Source organism: Vanellus vanellus, assembly GCF_965231255.1.
Source record: "Vanellus vanellus genome assembly, chromosome: 3".
Taxonomy (NCBI): domain Eukaryota; kingdom Metazoa; phylum Chordata; class Aves; order Charadriiformes; family Charadriidae; genus Vanellus; species Vanellus vanellus.
In genome coordinates this window covers 17,610,665-17,632,070 of record NC_138907.1, presented here as the reverse complement: position 1 = coordinate 17,632,070, position 21,406 = coordinate 17,610,665, and positions in this window count along the sequence as shown.

Below are 21,406 nucleotides of genomic sequence, written 5' to 3'. Positions count from 1 at the left end.
AGGCACTCACCACAAATGGGATAAACCCCGAGTGAGGTCCTTTGTCTGCCAGCAATCAGTGGTTTGGCTCCGAGTCTCCTCTATAACAGACCTCAGTTCCTGCTGCTGCAGGATTGGCTTCTCTGAAACAGAAATTGGGACAAACCCCTCTCTTCCCACTTATGTCTCCCCCTAAGTTAGAAGAGACATTGGAAACTTTAAGGAGAGCGGTTTCAGAAGGCAGAGAAGGTCTTGAATAGGGCTGCAAAGATGGAACAAGAGGCAGCAGTTCAAATAATAGTATAGCACAGGGGAGAAAAGCTCTACAGTGGCATGCAGAGAAACAGAGGAATCCAAAATTTAATATTTATATCACATGAGCAGTATTATGATAAATAAAGTTTGCTGCCGTCAAAGGCTGTTGGAACCATGCAGGTACCACCTTCACAGGGGGACTGGCAGAGGGAAAGGTTATCCGTAACGTCAGAGGAGAGCTGTTTACTGAGGCATAGCAACCCGAACACTCAGTTAAAGGAAAAATGGGCCATAATAGATTCAGGATGGAACAAGAGGCTTGCTGACAAGGCCATAGAGGACAGATGCCAGCTGGCCCCCATCCTGTTAAATTATAAGTGGATATTAAAGATGTCCTGAGGTTTCTGTCCTCTCTAGCCTGGCAGTGCTGAACACCACAACGCATGGGGCTGTTCTGCGCCTCCATTCATAAAGTGCTATGGCTATGCTGACCGGTGAAGAGACAACTAAAGCAGTCTTTTTCTGAGCAAGGTCTGTTTTGGGTCTGGTTTGCTGTAGGACACACAGAGCTAAGGATACAGGCTACATGTGCTACCACGCTACTGCATAAAGCCTTCCAAGGCAGGACTAAAGTGTTAAAATATCTCTGTGGTATATGGTAACCCACCTGGGACCGACCTCAGCAGTATACATAGGCCAACATTTAGACTAGTACAAGTCTGAGCTTTGCCTCTTGCTGTGCTCTGAGCTTATGCAAACTTACACAGAAGCAGAAGGCAATATATGAACAGTGCAGAGGACCAAAAAAAGTTCAACCAGCGCATGTGTGTATGCTCCCTTCTGAAAAAGCAGTGGAAATAAAGCTACCACCTGTTTTTGGAGCAAGGATGCAGGAGCTTCACTGTTTTAAAATTCCATTAATCTGACAATTGTAACTTGATGCACAGCAGTGCGCAATAAACTTCGAGGACCAGGCTGGTGCTGTTAGAAGAATGGTACAGCTGGCTTAGCATTTTTTACCCGCGTGTAAATTCTGCTGATTTAACCACAGCTTTCTTCAGGGATTCCTCTAGGACCTAAACTTCTCTCATCTCAGAAGGACTTGCCTACATGTGATAAATAGTTAGATTACTCCAAAAACAGTTTGCAGGGACAGTCAGGAAGAGAAGCAATGTGTATGCAGCACTTCAAACGCTTGCCATGCAGGCATGTCTGTTGATTACTCATTGTCTCCTAAAAAGGTTATTCATTCAAGAATGCATAAGCTCAACACCACTACATAAGCTAGCACCAAACCAGTAGGTTTGTACTGTACCATTGCCTATGATAGCTCATAACAACTCTGGGATTCATAATAGCTTTGGTACCCATAAAGGCAGCCTATAACTAGAGCGGCTTGCATTTATCCCTGTGTGCCTCCATACTCATGTTTGTACGACTCATTGGTCATGGCACCGGTGCAGCTAACAGCACTGTACATTGTCCAGCAACAGGACCTAAGGAAGTTTTACACTGCCACAACGATAACGGAGAAGTTTTTAGACATGACTGTTCACCGACAGCTACTGGGCATACTCTGGTGTCTAAGCAGCTCCCAAATCAAAGCCTGTAGGCAGCTCATGGGCTCCGAGTGCAGGCAGTGCTAGCAGGTAGACCTGTCTGTATGTAGATTTGTGTTCTACAAAACTAGGCCTATGGACTTCAGTGAAGTCACTGCAGCACAGCAAAGGAAAAATCAGGCCCATGCTGTGCTACAAATGGTTTGTGCAGGATTACGGGTGTATTTAATTCAGCATGGCAAGGACTATTTAGCCAGATTATTTATTGTTCCTTTTTTTATAAGGCTGTGGCTTGTTTTCCCTCAAAAAGTCATGTTTCTTACTCTCATTTGTAACTTGCCAGGGGCAAGTAAAGCATAGCAAATACAGAGAAAGCAAAAGCCTAGCAGGGTAGTTCATTTTAGGCTGACACTGCTAGTAGAATTTGCTGCTTGTATCAACTTCTGCAGATGGGGCAGGCATAGGGAAATGGGTTCCCAAGTAGCAAGTCATACAGTATATTTAGAAAGTACTGATTCACTTAGAGAAGCATGCAGTCAGTGAATAAAAGCGTTCGATATGGGAATCGGCACATTTCACAGCATCAACATGCTTCAGAGAAGGCTATAGCCAGTGCTAACGTGCTTATTGTTACCCATTCCCATGACCGGGAAGAAAGCACAGTGTAATTAAAAGACTGATCTCCTGGACAAAACGCTTAATAAAACCAAAAAACCCAGAAAGTAATTCCACATTTTCAAATATTATTCTCCACTTAATTTTGCCTGAGTTGTTTGCAAGCAGCTACAAATATGTAAAAATCAAGTCCAATTCTATGGTCTCGATTCTGTTTCTGCTCAGACCAGTGTAAGTCTGGAGTAAGTTAACGGAAGTTAATGTAGAAACAAAGGATAAAACTAATGCAAGTGAAATATGAGTTTCATATTTCAGAAAGGTTTAAGAAAAAATCCAGCTTCAATTTGCTGGTTCAATCAAGCCAAAGTAAGAACAGTATTGGCAGAAACAGATATAGAAGACATAATATCTTATGCTCTGTGTATAAAACTGTTTTTTGGGGGTGTTTGTTTGTTTGTTTTTTTTTAAGGAGACATGACATAGTACCTGAACTTGTCATTTTAGGGGGAACACAGGTGTGATCTGATAGCACTCACTGTTTAGGGATTTTTTTTTTTTTTTTCAATATTGTGTTAGATATCATATGCTGCAGACCAAATTCTCAACTAATTTAAGTGGATGTAACACCTTTAATTTCAGTGCAACTCCATTAGTTAGTACTGCTCAGCACTGACATTTTCATGAAATGTATTAGTACAAGCCAATGCAATTTCACAACACAAGCATAGCTGTATTTGGTAGGGACCAAACTAGCTCTATTTGTTTTGTATACTAAGACCAGAAAAGACAATTACATTATACAGTCTGATCTGCTGGACAGCACAGCCCATTCACTGAGCCAAAACCCCCAATTAAAATAGATTAGAATTTGATCCTGAGCATGTACAAGAAATACCAGCCAGGTAGCTAAGAATGATGAAACAGAGAATGGATTGAGCAGCATCCATCCATAACCATCCAGGCTTTGAGTTCTGGTCTCTTTCCAGCTCTGATTACATCTCTCTAGTTGTGCATTTAAGGAAGGGGAAATATAAAAAATGAAAAACATTTTAAAAACACAGTCCTTAAGGCCTGCAGACAATTGACTGAAGGACAAGATTCAGTAACTAACTGAAAGTACTAACTAGCTGAATTCAAAACCAAAATGTCATGAATACACTGAGACTGAAGCAGAAAATTTTTTCTTCCTCATTAATCCACACAGACAGCACAGACTAAAATTCTCTGTGGAATGACTCCTAGTGCCCACTCATCAAGTAAACTATCTCAGCATTTAATTATCCTGTTCCTAGGGAGCACCTCCTTTGTTCCTTCTCCTTTCTTGTGCCTGGAAAGCTCCCTCTTACTCTGAAATTGAATTAGTTCAATTTCACTTTCCAGCTGCTGAACTGGAATATACCTTGTAACAGTTGCTGTCATATCACTTTCCATGTTTCAGGACTGATTTGAAGCCACGAAGTCCCCTTCCAATGTTGTCATTGAATAGACTTGTGCATGCAAGTGGTTCAAAACTCAGTGATCAACTGCTGCAGCTAGTAGTTCAGTTCCGATTTCTCTGCATCATATTGCACAAGCCTCTTAAAAGGCTAACAAAAAAATAGTCTCTGTACGTGCTAAATGAGAATGTATGTAACATTTCCTTTTATCATTGTTGAATCCTTCAATTGATTTCACTCCAGAAGTTTCAATCTCTCTTGGACATTTTTCACTCTATTACCAGTTGTCTTTTTTGAGCAATTCTGCAAATCACAAGATTCTATCACTGCCTAGCATGTCAATAGAAACATTAAAGAGCGTCAGGCTCCAGATTTTAAGGGAAGCTACTAGAGACCATGTCTCTTGCACTGCTAGATCTCCATTCACTGTGTTATCTGTAGACAAGGTAGATTTTACATTCAACTAACATAACATGTCTGATACATCTCACATAAGGCAAGTTTGCTTGGTTTTTAATCATAATACACTTTTAGTTCTAAATCAGCATAAATTCAAGGGTGGTATGTCAACCAAACTTCTAAGACACACAAAAAAGTACACACGCTCCTCCCCAGAGAACAGCTTTCCACCACCATTAATCATAGAATCATAGAATAGTTTAGGTTGGAAAGGACCTTGAAGATCATCGAGTTCCAACCCCCCCTGCCATGTCTTCATTAAATAATGACTGTCCAAATATAATTCCTGCACATTTCTAAAGTCTAGCTTTTAATAGCCTACGGTGCTGGCTGAGGTTTGTGAAGGAAGCATGAAAGAAAGAAGGGAGCAGACCATCATTTGACTGCACAGATAGCTATGACCTTCCTCACCATTACCAGCACAGATCAGCTCATCTTCCCCCATAAGACTGAACTGTGTCTCCCTCTGTTTTATGGGGTGGGTTCGTCCCCTGTTTGCGCTCTAGTACCAAACAACTCTTGGCTACTGCTGCCCTCCCTACATCTCTTTTTACCATTTTAGCACTTACATCTATCAGTCACCCAATTGCTTTGATATTTCCCCGATTTCATTGGTTTTCCATACGGGATCAACATGCGATTCGCATGCTTGTGAGCACAGGAGTCGCTTACAGAGAAGTCACACCAAATGCAAACAGACATTTTCACATCATCCAAGCCAGATTCTTAAAAATGGTAAGTAACAACCATTTGCTCCACTCTTCACCAAAAGCGTATCAATTATAGCTAGAAAAATAGAATGATATGGTCTAAAAGTTTTCTCTCTTCTGCTTGAAGACTGCCAGTGCTCTCTGATGGTAGCTTTAGATGCAGAAAGCTCTCAGGAAAGCAGAAGCATTAAAAATAAATGCAAGATGCTTCATGCAAGTTGTAACATACTGAACCTTCAGAATAAATTATTTATACCAAAGGTTGGATGTGCCATAATAGCATCCACCCAGCAGCTAAGAAATGTATAGGAAATGGGAGAGCAAACCACAGAAACTAACAGAAAGAAGCCTGTCAGCTACAGCTGCAAGCCTGATAGGAAAAATAACATAATGCTTAACTAAAATTATTCAAAGAGAGCAAAGGGATGACCAGTTCACCTGGGGTTTGGTTTTTTCTCCCCTGATAGTCTGTAATAAGAACACAAGGACCAGAGGACTTTGCAGCATTACAAATCTGGTGTATTTTGTCATGTTATGCACCTATATTTCTATGCAAATAAAAAGGTCATAGTTGCCAAACCTTCACTGTTTCTTTTTTTTTTTTTTTTAAAGAAAGGTACAACTTGAGATTTACCATGCAATAATAATATACCAACTCTTTTAATGGAGTATTTTAGTTCTTACATTGTTTTTAGTATTATATTAACTAGCAGCTTCCAGTAGTATGGTATTAGCGAGTACAAGATTAGCCTCGGCCAGGATACTTTCTGGAGGTAGTTGCAAGCACGCTGCAATCAAATCACCTCTCCCAGGATGGGGTTACATTGTAGAGAAAAATCCATTGTGTAAGGCAGCAAACAGAGCACAAAATACACACTCTTTAGCTCTGCACAGCACCATATTTTACCTCCGTCTCCTTGCTATTAACATAGGAGGTTGAAGTGCTGGAAAAAAACCTATACGGTGATCTGGGGAGACAGGTCTTCTCACACCACAGCACAGAAGCAGGAGGTGCAGGCTAGTGAGGTAAAATACTAGGGGGAACTTAATCCAAATCCCTTTAGTAAACTCTTACTTCCACATTCTTTAATCTCTCTTTTACACCACTGGTGAGCAACTCTCTCCATTTTGAATCAAGAGTTCAGAAAGATGGTCCAAAGTAATCTGCATATCATATTATTTCTAAAGTTACCTTTATATTCTGAAAGTTCCCTCCACCACCAGGGACCTGTTAGGTCAGAACACAAATACACACAGCCTGACATGGAAAACTTTTCAGTCTGAAGCCTTTCCTGTAAGAAGGCAGTCAGAATATTACACTCTCACTATATTGCATGTCTGTGAAATATTTTCAGCTGATGCCATGCTGAGAGTATAAGAGGTTGGAGTTTCATGTTAACGTAGTTCTCCCTTCCTTCCCGGAGGCCTGCTAGGCAGGGGAAGTCTACTAACTATGCACGGTAGTATATAACAAATTTAAGTGTGCAATGTTCAAGTCTGTAAAGCTCTTCCATAAAGCAAGGCAACGTAGCATAAATGCTGCACGTTATAAGCAACGTCTTACAGACAAAGATGTTCACCGAATCCTGAAATGTTGTAACCCCTTTGCTTCAGATAGCATCATGTGAGGCTGCAGAGGGCACGCACTGCACCACCCTGACAGTGGTCCACAATGCACCTATGAACTGTTTGTTTTCCATGATGACTGACAGCACTGCTCCACAGCTGTATGCTACATGGGTATGATGAGCACAGCCAGGTACACCCTTACATTTTTGTTTCAGTCATAAACCATTCTACAGAAGGGAATTGTCCATGCACCATCTTCAGGGCCATCTGTAGGCTATACATCATGCTTGGTGAAAGCCCCTGAACTCAGTAACACCCAGTTTATTGTCCAAGACTGTCACCTAAATATAACAGAGCACAAACTAATCATTTTTACTGCTGTCACGAGGCTGAGCACGGGAGGGTAGGATGAAGCTGAGGGGCATGCTAACTTTCAGTAAAGAATCTGAAACACTATTTCAGAGTGTTTTTCAGAACAGGCAACAAAGAGGCTGCTCCTACACTGTGGGTTGCTCTGTAGGCTGCTCTGTAGGCTTCAAAGGCACAACGGTCTACTTTTTGGATTTTTCATAGGCCGCTTTGGAAGTGCACATACACCCCAGACAATGGGGTAGTACTCCTCATTTCAGTATTTTGCCTAAATACAAAATTAAACAGACATTGTCCTTTCTTACTGTAAACGGATAGAGAGTTCCGTGGTATGACAGAAGCTATGTATGTAGCAACTGCTAATAGTTTCAGCTGAAATCAGAAGCACATTTCAAGAAGCATGAAGCATAGAAACAGATTTATAAAATAATTCTACAGCCAAACAAACTATTCAAAACTACACTACATTTCTCACCAAATATATCAGCATACAAAAGTCGGGGGGGAACTTAAATTTGTCACTGGAAAGAAAATCCTGTCGTGGTATGCTTAGATGCAATTCTTTTATTAACCCCACTCTGAATTCTAAGCAATTCCACTATGTCAAAACTATAATGGTGCAAAAAGCACAAAAAATGTGAGGACAATCATATCCAATATCACAACCAGAATAACAGGATGAATAACGGACAAACTGAGGCAGAACTTTAGCTGTTGTAAAGCAACTTAGGGATTTCAGTGTGGCAAGGTTAATTTACACCGGCTGTGGATGTTGGTCCACTGTCAGCAAGTCCTGTTTTCTCACACTTACATTAACAAAATTGTTAGGAACATGGGAACAAATGCAAAAGTAGGTGTAATGATTAATTTGATTAAACTCTCTGAATTAATTTACTCCTTAAAAGTAATAGAGTATGATCTACAAATGGGCAATGTAAAAGTTTTTTTTTTAAAAAGCCATTAAAATCACAGTAACTATTGAGTAAATTAAAGGCTCTGGCAATGATTCATCATTTCATTGCAATTAAAAACTAATTGTATGCCTAAATAAATAATGTCAGAGTTTTATTCATGATAGTGGGGAAAATAGGGTTGAACAGGTTAGGCTAGAGACTCTTGTCCTTTCATTGATGGAGAGGTTTATACTACAAAATAATTTTTTACCAACACCAGCATTTATGCTGCAGCATTAAACGCGAAGATCAAAATGATCAGTTGCAGCAAAGAAATTGGAGCGATGGCATTAATAAAACCACAGAGGCCAGCCATCTTGTGCACCACAGGGAAATGCAGTTTTGCACAGTTGGTGTTTTGAGGCACATATGTGACACAATTAGTATAACAAAATAAGTTTCTCCTTGCTGAAGCATTTACTGCAAATTGAGTCATTAATCTCATTTATAAAACAGGCACGATGGCTAACACACTGTGATTGGCCGAGGTGATTTCTTCTCATTAGTGTGTGAATAGCTCAATCTTGTTCACTTTAAATTTGGGTCATTTTAACTAAATATAAATACTTCAGCCCCGAGACCCTGCAAGAACTGTTACTATATTTATATGAGCAATTTAAAGTTCCAACATGCTGGTGATGCTGTGGGCTAGCACCTACCCGGACTACACTATGGCCATGGCAGCAGGCATATTGCCGTCATCATTTCGGAGATGAAGACTCAAAGCTCAGAGGGATTCAGGACTAAGTCCATTGAAAGACTTCATCTTCTAAGAGAACACAAGTACATTGAGGCTCCTAAATTCAAACAGTGATTCAGAAAATCTCTGCTGAGTTGCTGCCAAAAGCTGAAGCTGCCTATGCTCACAAGATGTCTACCTACTCAACTGTTTAGCGTGTTTGTACCTACCCAAAACTCCCCAGAATGAGATACCTGGTATATGCTTCCTGCCTTGTCCTGGTCCTGTTTCAGAGGATAGGTCTTTTTTCAGCATAAGCTCTCTGTGGCATTGGATCCAGACTCTTTTACCACATATGTAATTTTCTAGGAGTTTTGCAGGGTCAGGACCAGTCCATCACAATTAAAGGACTGCTGCCAGACCTGCAGGAATAGCTCGTGCTTTCTGGCAGCAAATACAACTCAGTCACTACTTGTGTGGACAGCTTTCAGCCTCTAGTTTGGATAGGTAATCTAACCCAACCCTAAGGTCACTGCTTTCCCCTCCTTCATTAGGAACTTTCTTATTTTGGTTGACCAAATATTGGGTGAGTAGAGAGTGAGCAAAGCTGAAACTTCAGGTTATCAAGGAGATGGTGAATCCTTTGACTGACTTGTAGCAAAATTCCCTTTTCCCTGGTACAGGCTTCTCCACATAAAGAAAAGCAATGCAAGGAATCACCTGTATTTTTTGTAGGTCTTTTCCTTCAAGTACTTAACCTTAAAGCTTTCCTCCTTTGCACACATAACCGTTTGGATGACTCATGCCATATTTACTTCAATTATATCACCTAATGTAATACAATGCCACTGATACCACCACACATAGAGAATATTCCATCAGATCAGCACTACAAAAACCTATAGCCCATACAGGGAGGAGGAGGAAGACTAAACGCTCCTTTTCACAGCACAGTCTGTTTTAATTGCTTTTAACTTAAAACACACCCTCATGCCACCTGTTAGGCATCTCAGTCCCCATCCAAGGGCTGTCCCATCAGCAGTGTCTCTACAGGGTCAGGTGTGGATTTGGTACAATACAGGCTCCCTTCACTTTGAGAATGCAGCAAGCTCCAACATGTCAGGGCTTCTTTGAGGCTCCATTCCCCTTTCATTCCAAAGGGAATCTGCATCATTTAAACAGAGTAATCAAGTACTAAGCAGTGGAGGGATCAAAGTTTGGCCTTCTTCAAGTTATCAAAGGCAACTCTTTTTTGGTTGGTTGGTTGGTTGGCTTTTTTGTTTCAAACAAACTTCTCAAGCCAATCACAAAATCATGTTAGTTGATATGATCATCAGGCTCCAAAACCTCACATTACAACCAAAGCGCCGGGTTTGCAGAGAGGCTTAAAAATCTCCTGCAAGGAAAAGCCTGAGGAAGTCCTTGAAAATGCCAGAAGGAGCCACTCTTACATGTAACAACTTGGCAAAAGTCAGTCACCTGCTTACCTGGCTAGAAAGGAAGAGATTACCCCAGGCTGCTGTAAGCCTCTTGCCCGCTTCCTAGAGACCCAGGGGTGACTTCCCCCTGTATTTAAATGCTCAGCAACTCAAGAAGTGTGTTTAAGGGGAGAGGCATCAGTAAGGCTAGGGGAGATGTTTCTGGTGAGTTAGTCATTGAGGAATTGCTGTTTTGGGAGTGTCAGAGGTTGTATTATAACTCCCCACCATCTGAAAGCTCTGCTGAGAGAGGACCTTACACACAACTGTGCTGAACTGTCTTATATGTATACGGATGTATAAAAATTGACAGCTAGAACTTATGGTGTCTTGTCCTAGATTGATTTGTTGGTATTTATAAATGAAAAAAAAAATCCCTAAACATTTATTTTTCACATCCAATACTCTGCTCAAATAGGGCTCTTCTCTGAAACATAGGCTCACAGTAGCAGGTCTAAGTGAGGGAATCTGCTTCTCCTATGAAACCCTCTTGGCTAAGTTGCAAGACTTTTGGGGCAGAGATGGTCAGATGCAAAGTGCTTGCTATGTTCCAGCATAATGGGGTCATCTGTCTCTGTGAAGCCTCTAGACATTTCTTTGTTTAGCTAGTCATAGTAAATAATTAGTGAAATAGTGCACGTTCTTTCTGAGAGTTTAAAAATGTTAACATTGTGAATACTACTATTAGAAACTTTCATCAGTCACTGAGATTTTATCACACTGAAATTGAAAATACTGCTACTTTTCTTGCTACTTCCACCCTAGGATGAAGCCAAAAAGGTGATGAATCTCAGAGAAAAGGATCATATCTCACTTACTTACTTTTGCAGACCAGTAAGTCCCAGAAGAATTGGCTGAAGTCTGAATCCAGGACTTTTGAAAATAGTCCTATGATATTATAAGCAATTGTGGCATCTGAGAGCGGGATTACATTTCTTTACAATGGTCTTATTTTTTTGTGACTGAAAGCAGATCTTTCTCACCTGCTCTTTCACCTGGAACTACTTAACCCTCTTCTGGAAATCCTCCCACAATCTTGAAAAAGGAAGGGAGTAACAACATTAATCCACTGCTGAATGTACTAGCAGGAGTTAAGGTACAGCACTCATTGGATGCCATGAATATTTTTAATTCTAATCCACTGTGGCATGTGTTTTCTGATTGCACTCTCATTGCATTTCTACGCAATATACAGTTTTTTTGTTGCTCAGAGTAAATACAGAAACTCTGAACTATTAACAATTAGAGCACTTGCTGTTGTTTGTTAAATATTAGCTGACCTACTTTACTGCAGTTTTAATTAGGTATTACTCCCATGCTGTTCTCTTCCCCATGGGATTTTACAGTTGGCACTGATGTAAGTGTTCCTATGGTAGAGCAATTCACCAGGAAAGAGGTTGTTTAGAAATACATCATTCAAGGTGGAGGAGTGCAACACTGTAGGATTACTTGATCCATGCCAGCCTCCCTCCTCCCAGATCAGGAATTAACAGGGCAGGGCTGCAGGCGTCCAAAAGGAAGACAGCTTATGCATCTGTCTAGGCTCAATCCCTAATTCCCCCTAACTACAGGCTAACCCCAGAAAAACCCTGCTGTACCAAAAGTACTGAAAGCCGGGGACGGTGCCCAGGGATTCGTCACCTGCAAGCTTAGAGATACTGTATTGACAACCTACAAGTCATTTTAACAGTTGTCAAAACTGTTGTTTAACTTCCTAAAATAGGTCTTTCTGCTTCATGCCTCAATAACTGAAATCATTCCAAACGAACTATTTTTAGTTTAAAAGAAGCCTGTTGAGGAATGGCAAGGCACAGATCTTAGATTATTTTCTTCTTTTACCCATCAGTAGAACCATGATAGCACAGTTGTTTTGTTGTTTCACTATGGTAGTTCAGTTGTATGCTGTTAACTGCAAAAATGTATTCCCTAGGAATTTTTACAGATTTTTTTTTTTCCCCTTTTGACAAGATGAATAACTCTGTATGCAGAATTTCACTGCTCTATGTCCAAAAATAAGCAGCAATACATTGAGCAAGAATATGATTCCATGACACATGAAACAGATACAGTTTTACACACATCAAAGAAATTTCAGAAGCAATTAAGGATGAAACACAAATCAGGGGAGCCTGTACTCCCATTGAAGTGTCCCAGGGGAGAACAAACCCCTTAACTGCCACTCTCCTCTAATTATATGTAATGCCACTGTACAGGATGCAAAGAAATTGATAGCTATGGCTGCCTCAGCTGGCATTTGGAAACAAAAGAAAAAGTTAAAAGCTTCCAAAGAAGTGAGCTTTTGAACCTCAAATGCATCAGGCGTATTTTTGTTTGTTTTGTTTTCCTCTCAGAGAGGCAGCTTTTGGGGTAGTCTTCCTTAAGCTTTGCCTTGGGCCATGGGCCTCACTGATTTTCACTGACCTATAGCAGAATTTTTTTCCCTCTCTTTATGACTTTTAAGAATGATTAAAATCACCCTAAATCTGCCTTTCCTATTACAAATGAAAGTTAAAGTGGCCACAGCCAAATCCAATTAAACTTATGGCACAGTCTGACCTTTCATCTTGAAAATCAAGTCATTTTTTCATTAAAGAAATCAGAAACTTTGAGTTTCTCAATAAGAGGTGAGTAGCTGAACCTCCAACATTTCCAAATTCAGGCTTGGATGAAATGAAACATCTCCAGTTGGGAGGCTTTGCACCTAGTGTTCTTCTCCACTTGTTGCAAAAGGAGATACCTCAAGATTTGGCAGAATTTCCTTTCTACTTTTTATACAAGACACTAAACAACAGAAAATGATGTTCTGGGGAAACAAGGTATAATCTATGAATTAGTTGTTATAAATGAACAGACAAAAAATTTTGACTGAGTAGCTGGATGATTACACACAGTTCTGGGTCTAGTGGGAGGTGTCCCTGCCTATGGCAGGGGGGTTGGAACTCAATGATCTTCAAGGTCCCTTCCAACCTAAACCATTCTATGATTCTACGATATGAGTTTATACAACAACCACTTTGCATGTCTTTGCAAACACCTCAGATCTATAAAGGGAAAATTTTCCCTCACATCATCATCCACAGACTTCATGTGTGGTATCTCAAACATGTACAGCCCCTTACCAACCCCACCTCATGCCCATCTCACCTCTCTTGCAACAAACACATCTTTCCCTCTCAGTTCCCTATTGCATGCTTACTTCATGCAAGGTTAGACTACCTCTATATTTGATTACTCAGACAAAACTGGATCTGAACTCCTAACAAGAGAATTGTAACATTTCTTGCACAAAGGTACGGTCTATTGGAAGATCAATCCTTTTCAGTAATGTATCTTCAAACCAGGTGGACTTAAGAGGAATGGAAGAAACGAAAAAAGTGAAACTGCAATGTCACACAAAGCATATGTGCATCCAAGCCAGAAGAGCTTGCATGAGGTTCACTCACCACTCACACCGCAGTTCATTCAGCTGTGGGGCAGCCCAAGCCTAACCTCTACAGCAATCTGGGGAGGGAAAACCAGCAAAGGGCAATTCCAGCTTGCTCTCTGTGCCATCTAGGTAGAGCAGGTACAGACAGAGCCAAGTACAACGCAGCCCACTCTGCCGGCAGATTAGATATTGATGTTCCTGTTCAAGTGCAGCGTCATCTATAAGGAAATGGAAAAAAATGTCATTTTAACCAGAGGTATGGGAAACAGGGATAGAGGACTCCTAACTACTGGATAAGCCAGAGAGCTACAATAATGAGTTACCCTGATTTGGGACATACCTGTAATACTTTCGTTCACTCATTAGGCTTTGATTTGTCACAGCAAGGTTGTGACTGCTCTGCGTGTGCTGTAACACTTCATAAATGTTGGGTGACTTAATGAAGCAGTCTTTCTCCCATCATCTATGAACATCCAGTTAAACCACAACAGGCTTCATTAAGGTGACGTAAAATAAGTAAGTTTTGAAGCCTTTCCAGGACGATTTAGCCACACAACTTCACAATGACTTTTATAGGACTCATGTGGCAGCAATCTCATTGAATTACACAAAACAGCACCGTAACACCCTGTTTCCCCAACAGCAGTCACTTGCTTCCCTTTTTCCCCCTAGCAGTGGGTGTTGGGCAGTGTCATTTTGTCATGATGCAGGAGACCTATGGGGCCATACCTAAAGATGGGTTCCTTTGAAATTAGGGGAAACTCGCTACTCTTTTCCCAGATTTCACTGAAGCTTTCTGAGCTGAGCTCAAATACACAGCTGTGGGAGAGAAGTGTTTCTAAGTTTTAGTAGGGCAGGATGCTGCACCTGGGCTATGGATCTACTTCAGAGGCCTCCAAGATGTTGCCAGCTCTGTCATTACTTTTCCCTATCCTTTTAGCTTTTGCAGGACTGTGGGACTGATCACTGGAACTGCACAAGCGAGGCTGGGAGCAAAGGAAATACAGGAACCAAGGAACAATTTTAAGTGAGCAAAATAAGACGGTTAATTTTTATTTGTCCAGGCTGTCGCTTGTACAAAGAACTCCCAATTCTGATCTATACATCTGTATGTAGAAAGCTTTACAGTGCACCTCAGGTCTATCTGAAGGATGTGGAATTTTCTATGATAAGCATACATATTTCAGTGGGAAATACTCATACTCAGTAAAGCTCCCTTTTTTGCTGTGTTCTTCTTCACTTATTTTTTACAGTACTAATTGGAGACACCAAGAGGTGAAATACTGACTTGAGGAAAGTTATTTCAATAAATGTATTGCCTTGCCAAATCAAGAGAGCCAGATTAACCCAATTAATACAGAGTTTGAATGGGTGAGGTAGATCTCACAGAATTAAAATTGGCACAGCTAAGTTTTGTTGCAAAAGGTTGGTATGAGTTTACTGCATATGCAAATAGCCTAAGCATCAAGTTGTGCAGCAGTCAAGCTACTACGCTCTGTAGAAAGGGCGAAATTTAATTTCTGTGACTCCTGCTCATCCTGACATCTTAATCATAATAACAACAGTGCATATCTTATCTACCTATAATACACCATGCCATAGCAGTCAGTCTTTCACTGATGAAATGGAAATGATAGAGTATAACAAATCTGAGTCAAGACATAGGAGCAAAAAAAAAAAAAAAAGACATCTGAAACACTGTATGTTTTCTTTTCTTTTTTTTTTTTTTCATATCTAAGATTTAAAAATCGCCATATACAAATGCAATCATAGCCTGCTATTCCTGAGCTATAAAATATGAGCCATGTCTTGGAGGAAATAGAGGAGAAAGAAAGTAGAGATTCTCAAAGAAGTGCCACCCACTAAAGATAGCAGAAAATTTATTGTAAATGTTCTGCTACGTCCCTATCTACATGCAGAGCCAAGTAACAGACCCCTCTCCGGTTACTCCTGTTTTCATGGGTCATGAAAGTCATGTTATGTCTGTGTGGGTGATGGGTTATCCTTTTTGACTGAACATGTAACACACCCTAATGCTAGGGCTGACTCCTTCCCCTACAAACATATTTATCCGCTGATGCCAGTGTCACACATGATAGAATTCTGACACAGCTGAACATGTAACAAAAGACAGTCATACAACATTTTGGACGGGATTTGAAAAAAAAAAAAAACATCCATGAAAACATACCTTCAGGGAGTCAGCAGCAAGCTACCAAGAGCATAATATGCTTGTAAAGCTGAGCACTAGGCAAGGTCTAAGCGGGGACACTTTTACATGGTCAGAAAAAGTACGCTTGTAATGAGCAAAAGACTAGTATGTTTTGCTTTTATGGAAATATGTTTAGTGAATCATGCAAGTGGGCAGTTAATTTCATTTCTATGGTTGTAGTGCATTGAGTTATAAATTTCTAGGTAACATTCAGAGAAAGGAGTAGTTTATAAATTGCCTCATTTCTGTTCATATTCTGTATTAATACTTACATTAATTCTCAAGCTACAAACAACCAAAGATGACAGTTGAGAAACAAAATTTGGGCTGCTGCTGTAAAGGGCGGGTAGAGTATGCAGTTGTGTATGTTCATACAGTGTAACTGTCCGTGTAAAGGGAGTTACTCATGTGCATTAATGTTTCAGGAGAAAGCTCTTGGGGCATATTACGCATTTTGCTTTATGGAACACAAGATTATTTTGTCTTTCATCCTGTCCAAAGCATGTTGAAATCAATGCATGCCTTGCTTTGACTTCACTAAGGTTTGAATCAAACTTACAACTGCAATTATGAAGGGTAAAGAGTGATCATAACGATTTGTGATCATTTTGGTCTGAAATGTTGATTTACCATGTCCATAGCCCAGTTCCTTTTGCTTTGTGTGGATTGGAATTGATGCATGCACACATCAGTAGAAAATGAATTTGATGCTCCTTTTTTTTTCCCCAGTAAATTTGTCCAGAGCAGACAGCTATTTCTTTACTAGAGGCCACGAGCATCTACCATTAGCGTTTGTGCCTGGTCAGGACACTAAACTGCTCATGATGCCTTTTTTATGACTGAGGGCACGTCAAGTTGCACATAGGGCAACTAAGATGATTAAGGGCTTGGAGCATCTGCCTTATGAGGAAAGGCTGAGAGAGCTGGGACTCTTTAGCCTGGAGAAGAGAAGGCTGAGGGGAGACCTTATTATGGCGTACAAGTATCTAAAGGGTGGGTTGAAGGAGGATGGAGCCAGCCTCTTTGCAATGGTTCCAAGTACCAGGACGAGGGGCAATGGGCACAAGTTAGAACACAGGAAGTTCCGTTCAAATACACGGAAACAGTTCTTTACGGTGAGGGTGACAGAGCACTGGCACAGGCTGCCCAGGGAGGTTGTGGAGTCCCCTTCCCTGGAGATTTTCAAGACCCTTCTGGATGCAGTCCTGAGTAATGTGCTCTGGGCAATCCTGCTTTAGCAGGGGAGTTGGACTAGATGATCTCTAGAGGTCCCTTCCAACTTTGATAATTCTGTGATTCTGTGATTCTGTCTTCATGGGAAATCCCATGATGTTACAGCATATGCTACCTGGCACCACACAGAGCACCAAGTGGAAGAGGGATGGTCATATTCACAATCTTGCCAGCTGGTTAAGCTTACATGTAGCAGTAACTTGAAGTGATGCTAACCACCACAGGTTTGACTGTGCTGAGTGCCCTGCCAAGTTTATTGTAGTTCTGGTTAATACTTTTGATTATATTTTCAAATGCAGGCAGTCCCTAAAGTCCCCTTTTATCTCATTCCCTACCACCATTTTTTTTACTGCTGCTCCTAACACGTGCCCCTAACTAATAGGGACAATTACAAATATGCCAAGAGTTAATTAGCCCAACACAAGAACAGGGTTTTTGGCAAGTTTCCCAGGTCCTTGACTGATATCTTGGCATGGGCTCATCACAAGTGCTTCATTGGTCTGTGAATATGCATGCATATTGCAACTTGGGCAGGGGAGGGAGAAGAGGGAGATATTTCTCCAATTGCTATGAGGAATAACCAAAAACTAGGTTTCACACCTCTGAGATTTACTTATGAATTAGGATTTTACAAGTATCCACATAAGCACAAAACACAAAACACAGGGCCACCAGTTTGTCTGTGGGGAACATGGTGAACGTCCCAGAAATACATATTTCCTTGCAATATTTCTTAAATAATTGTAAGTGACGGCCATATCTATATAAATACGTTTTTGTTCAGAACCACTGGAAATCAAAAATGAGGAGTGGAGGTACAGGGATGGTATCTTGCAATGAAAAAGTGTTCTAAACATCTCTGTGCGCTGATACGGATCCATCTCTGTTCTGTTCATGCCCATTTTCTAATATGATCTATCAACAACCATTTAAATCCAGTGAACAGCTTTAACAGATATAGCTTGTTCCTTGCTTTTCTGATATTGTTTTAATCTGTTTGCGTGTATGTCCTTTCACTGTATCTATCCAAGAAAGAAGACCAGACCTCTTGTTTATTTATTTGTAAATTATATAGATTAGAGAGTTTGTTTTCAAAAAGCTCCTTGATGGTATCTGGCTATTCCAATGAATTAAATGCCAGATTCTGTTCTCATTATATGCAGAAGAATGACTTCTACCAGTTTTAATGTCTTTGCAAAGCTCTTCAGACTTGTTTCACAGCATTATAACAAATGTAGTAGCAACTAAAGTGAGAAAGATAATCTTTGGGAATAGAAAGGCATGCCCACAGTTTGTCCAAGTCCTTTCTCTAATAGAACACGCTGACAAAATAAGGAAAATAATAGTAATGATATCTGGTGTCAGAGAACTTAGTGATGACACCATAGTTTAAAAAACCAAACAAACTATTAGAGAAAAAGTACCAACATTCCCAGAGAATCCATAGTCAGTTATTTTATTCTAGGATTTTTACGGTCTTTCTCTATAAATATTGTAAAAAAGGATTTGACAATTGTGGCTTTGGACAGTTGCTCCTTTATTCAGAAGGAGAACGGACTGCAAATTCCCCTTCCAGCCTTATAAGAAGGTTTTATGGTGTATGTCTGCTTAAGACGAATGTGTTTCTTTTCCCATATGCAAATAATAAGACTCAAGATTGAATTATGAGTCATACTATAAGTTCTGTCTTTACCTCTAATGGGATCTGCATGATGAATAAGTATCGGAATAAACCTGAATCCTTGTTTTGCTCAGTTATGATGGCAAGTCTCCCTCCAAGTCCACAAGTCTCTAGATTAGTGCTAATTATAAAAATTAAAGTAAACATACTCACTGGGAGGTACCTTTCTTTACAGCTCTCCCTGTTTTCCGGCATGAACATTGGAAGACGAGTAAGCATTTCAAAGCTGTTTCTCCATCATTTTCTCACATGTTCAGAACTCTTCTAATTCTGCATCTTCGTTTCCCCCAGCGCCAGCCTGCAGAGTGTGTCATTTTCCACGGCCACCATGTCATTCTGTTAGCTGAGCCAGAAGCATTTCCAGGTTCAGTTTATTCAAAATTCCATTGTAACATTATCTCCCAAAGATGTAAGTTCCGGGCTTTTGAAGACTGCATGCCTAAGGGAGAGTAAAAGAAACTTCCATAATGTGATGGCGATGGATGGGGAATCACTGAGCTCCATGGACGTGACTTGTTCTGCAGTGCTTAGTCTGTAATCTGTTTCATGATTCTTGGTGCTATTGGTACCAATAGTCAACACTATTAACAATCCTTTCCCAACCTCAGTGTCAGATGTCTTATTTTTCCAAACAAATTATGCAGACCAAAGAAGAATTCCCTGTGCTGGTCTGTGAATCACAGTTGGAGAATCCCCACACAGAAAAGGCAAGCACATTGTAAGAACAGGTGACAAAATACCCATTTTCTCCTCTCAGTTTAATAACTTAACATAATCTACATACCTTTTGATCACATTTTGAAAGTAAGCCATGGTCCTGCCCTGTCCAAGGATTTATGTGGGATTCGGGGAGACAATTAAGCATGTTTCCTATGAAAACAGGCTGAGAGAGTTTGGATTGTTCAGCCTGGAGAAGAGAAGGCTACAGGAAGATCTTATAGTGGCCTTCCAGGTCTTAAAGGGGGCCTACAGGAAAGATGGGAGTGTAGTGATAGGACAAGGGGTGATGGTTTTAAACTGAAAGAGGGGAGATTTAGATTAGATATTAGGAAGAAATTCTTTCCTCTGAGGGTGGTGAGACACTGGAAAAGGTTGCTCAGTGAAGTTGTGGATGCCCCATCCCTGGAGGTGTTCAAGGCCAGGTTGGATGGGGCTTTGAGCAACCTGGTCTAGTGGAAGGTGTCCCTGCCCATGGCAGGGTGGGTGGAACTAGATGATCTTTAAGGTCCCTTCCAACCTAAACCATTTTATGACTTGAGATCTTTGCACTTAGTTTGAATATATTTGCTGTTGGGGCCTAGACATATTAGTGGGTATTAGCCCACTCCAGTTGAGGAGATGGTAAGAAGTGTTACGTTGATGCAGGTCATTTTAGTGTGAACAAACTAACCCTCTTATCCACAATTTGTACTGATAAAGACTGGTCCTAAGCTTATTGAATTTGCAATAAATGTTCCCAATTCCTTTGCTCCTAAAGTATCGTGGCAGTACCCTAATTTCTGTTGTATTAAATTATTTATCTGTAAAGGCTGACAACCCCATTACTAGACAAAACATCAAGTAAAGCTGAATTTCTTTCAGGCTTTTTTCTGAGCTCAACATTTAGGAATTGCTGATCCATAGGTTAAATTCCATAGACACTGAATGCTGCAGTGCTAGTCAAGAAAATCACAGAAGGCTCTGAGGTTAGGACAAGATATTTTTTTCTAGTCTCCAGTAAAAATTACCTGCATACTTGAAGCTGAACATCTGCCTGAGTGCTCTGTTGGATTGAAACCAAAATGCTTAGCACTTCTCCAAGCGGGGCTCTGACAGTCTCAAGGCCAATGATTTTTACAGCAGAAAGCCAAGCTATCAAAGGATTAAACAATACAGAAAGAATGCCGAAAATATAAACTTATTGCCTTGCTTCCTCAAGGAGATGACAATGTGTACCTTTATCACAAATTAAAAACAAAAAAAAAGGTTGTAACCGCAGTAGCTGTGAAAGTCAGGCACTCTGGGCACAGGATTTATTATGCCTCTACTTCATCACAGGCTGCAGTCATTTACAAAGAAGTCCTTAACATCAAGAACAAAAGAAACAAAATTTCTTTGAATGCTCTGAGTGTGCTGACTGCCTAACGCTTTGAGTGCCACTTCACAAGCTGAGCTGACAGGAAATAATAATATAATTAGGCAATAATGACCTTCAGGTCAGCTGCTGCCTGGCAGTTAACCCAGTCTTTAACCTGACAGCTCCAGTGCTCCTGGAAAGTGCCCGATCCTGAGGCTTTCATAACTATGACAACTGCAGGAGTGCTTAAAACAAATAAATTACCATTTTTATGTGTTGAAAAGTTAAAAACTGAACTGCACATTGCCATGGAGACGGTGTGCTATTTAGAGCACAGAGATTTTCCAAGTAGTGAGAGTCCAGTTTAATATCCAACAGGAAAGAAGGCTTCAGTCTTTATGTTTTGCTACGTTTATAATCATTGTACTTTGCATGTAGGATGCACACAGATAGTATTAATTGATTCTTTGAAGTTATTTGTGCATTCTGGAGACAAATTGTGACTACCGTATTGGAACTGTGTATTCTGCTCTGGTCTGCTCCAGTTTTTACACCACACCCTTTTTCTGTGATATCTCAGCATATTACTAGAGCCATCAGAAGAGACAATATTAGGCATTGTTTAAGTGCCAGTCAAAATAAATACTGCAATAAACTGCCTTGAGTTTGCAGACTATATAATACACTGAGTGCTCCAGATTACAAGTGGCCAAACCTGGTTGAAATTCTCTTTTTT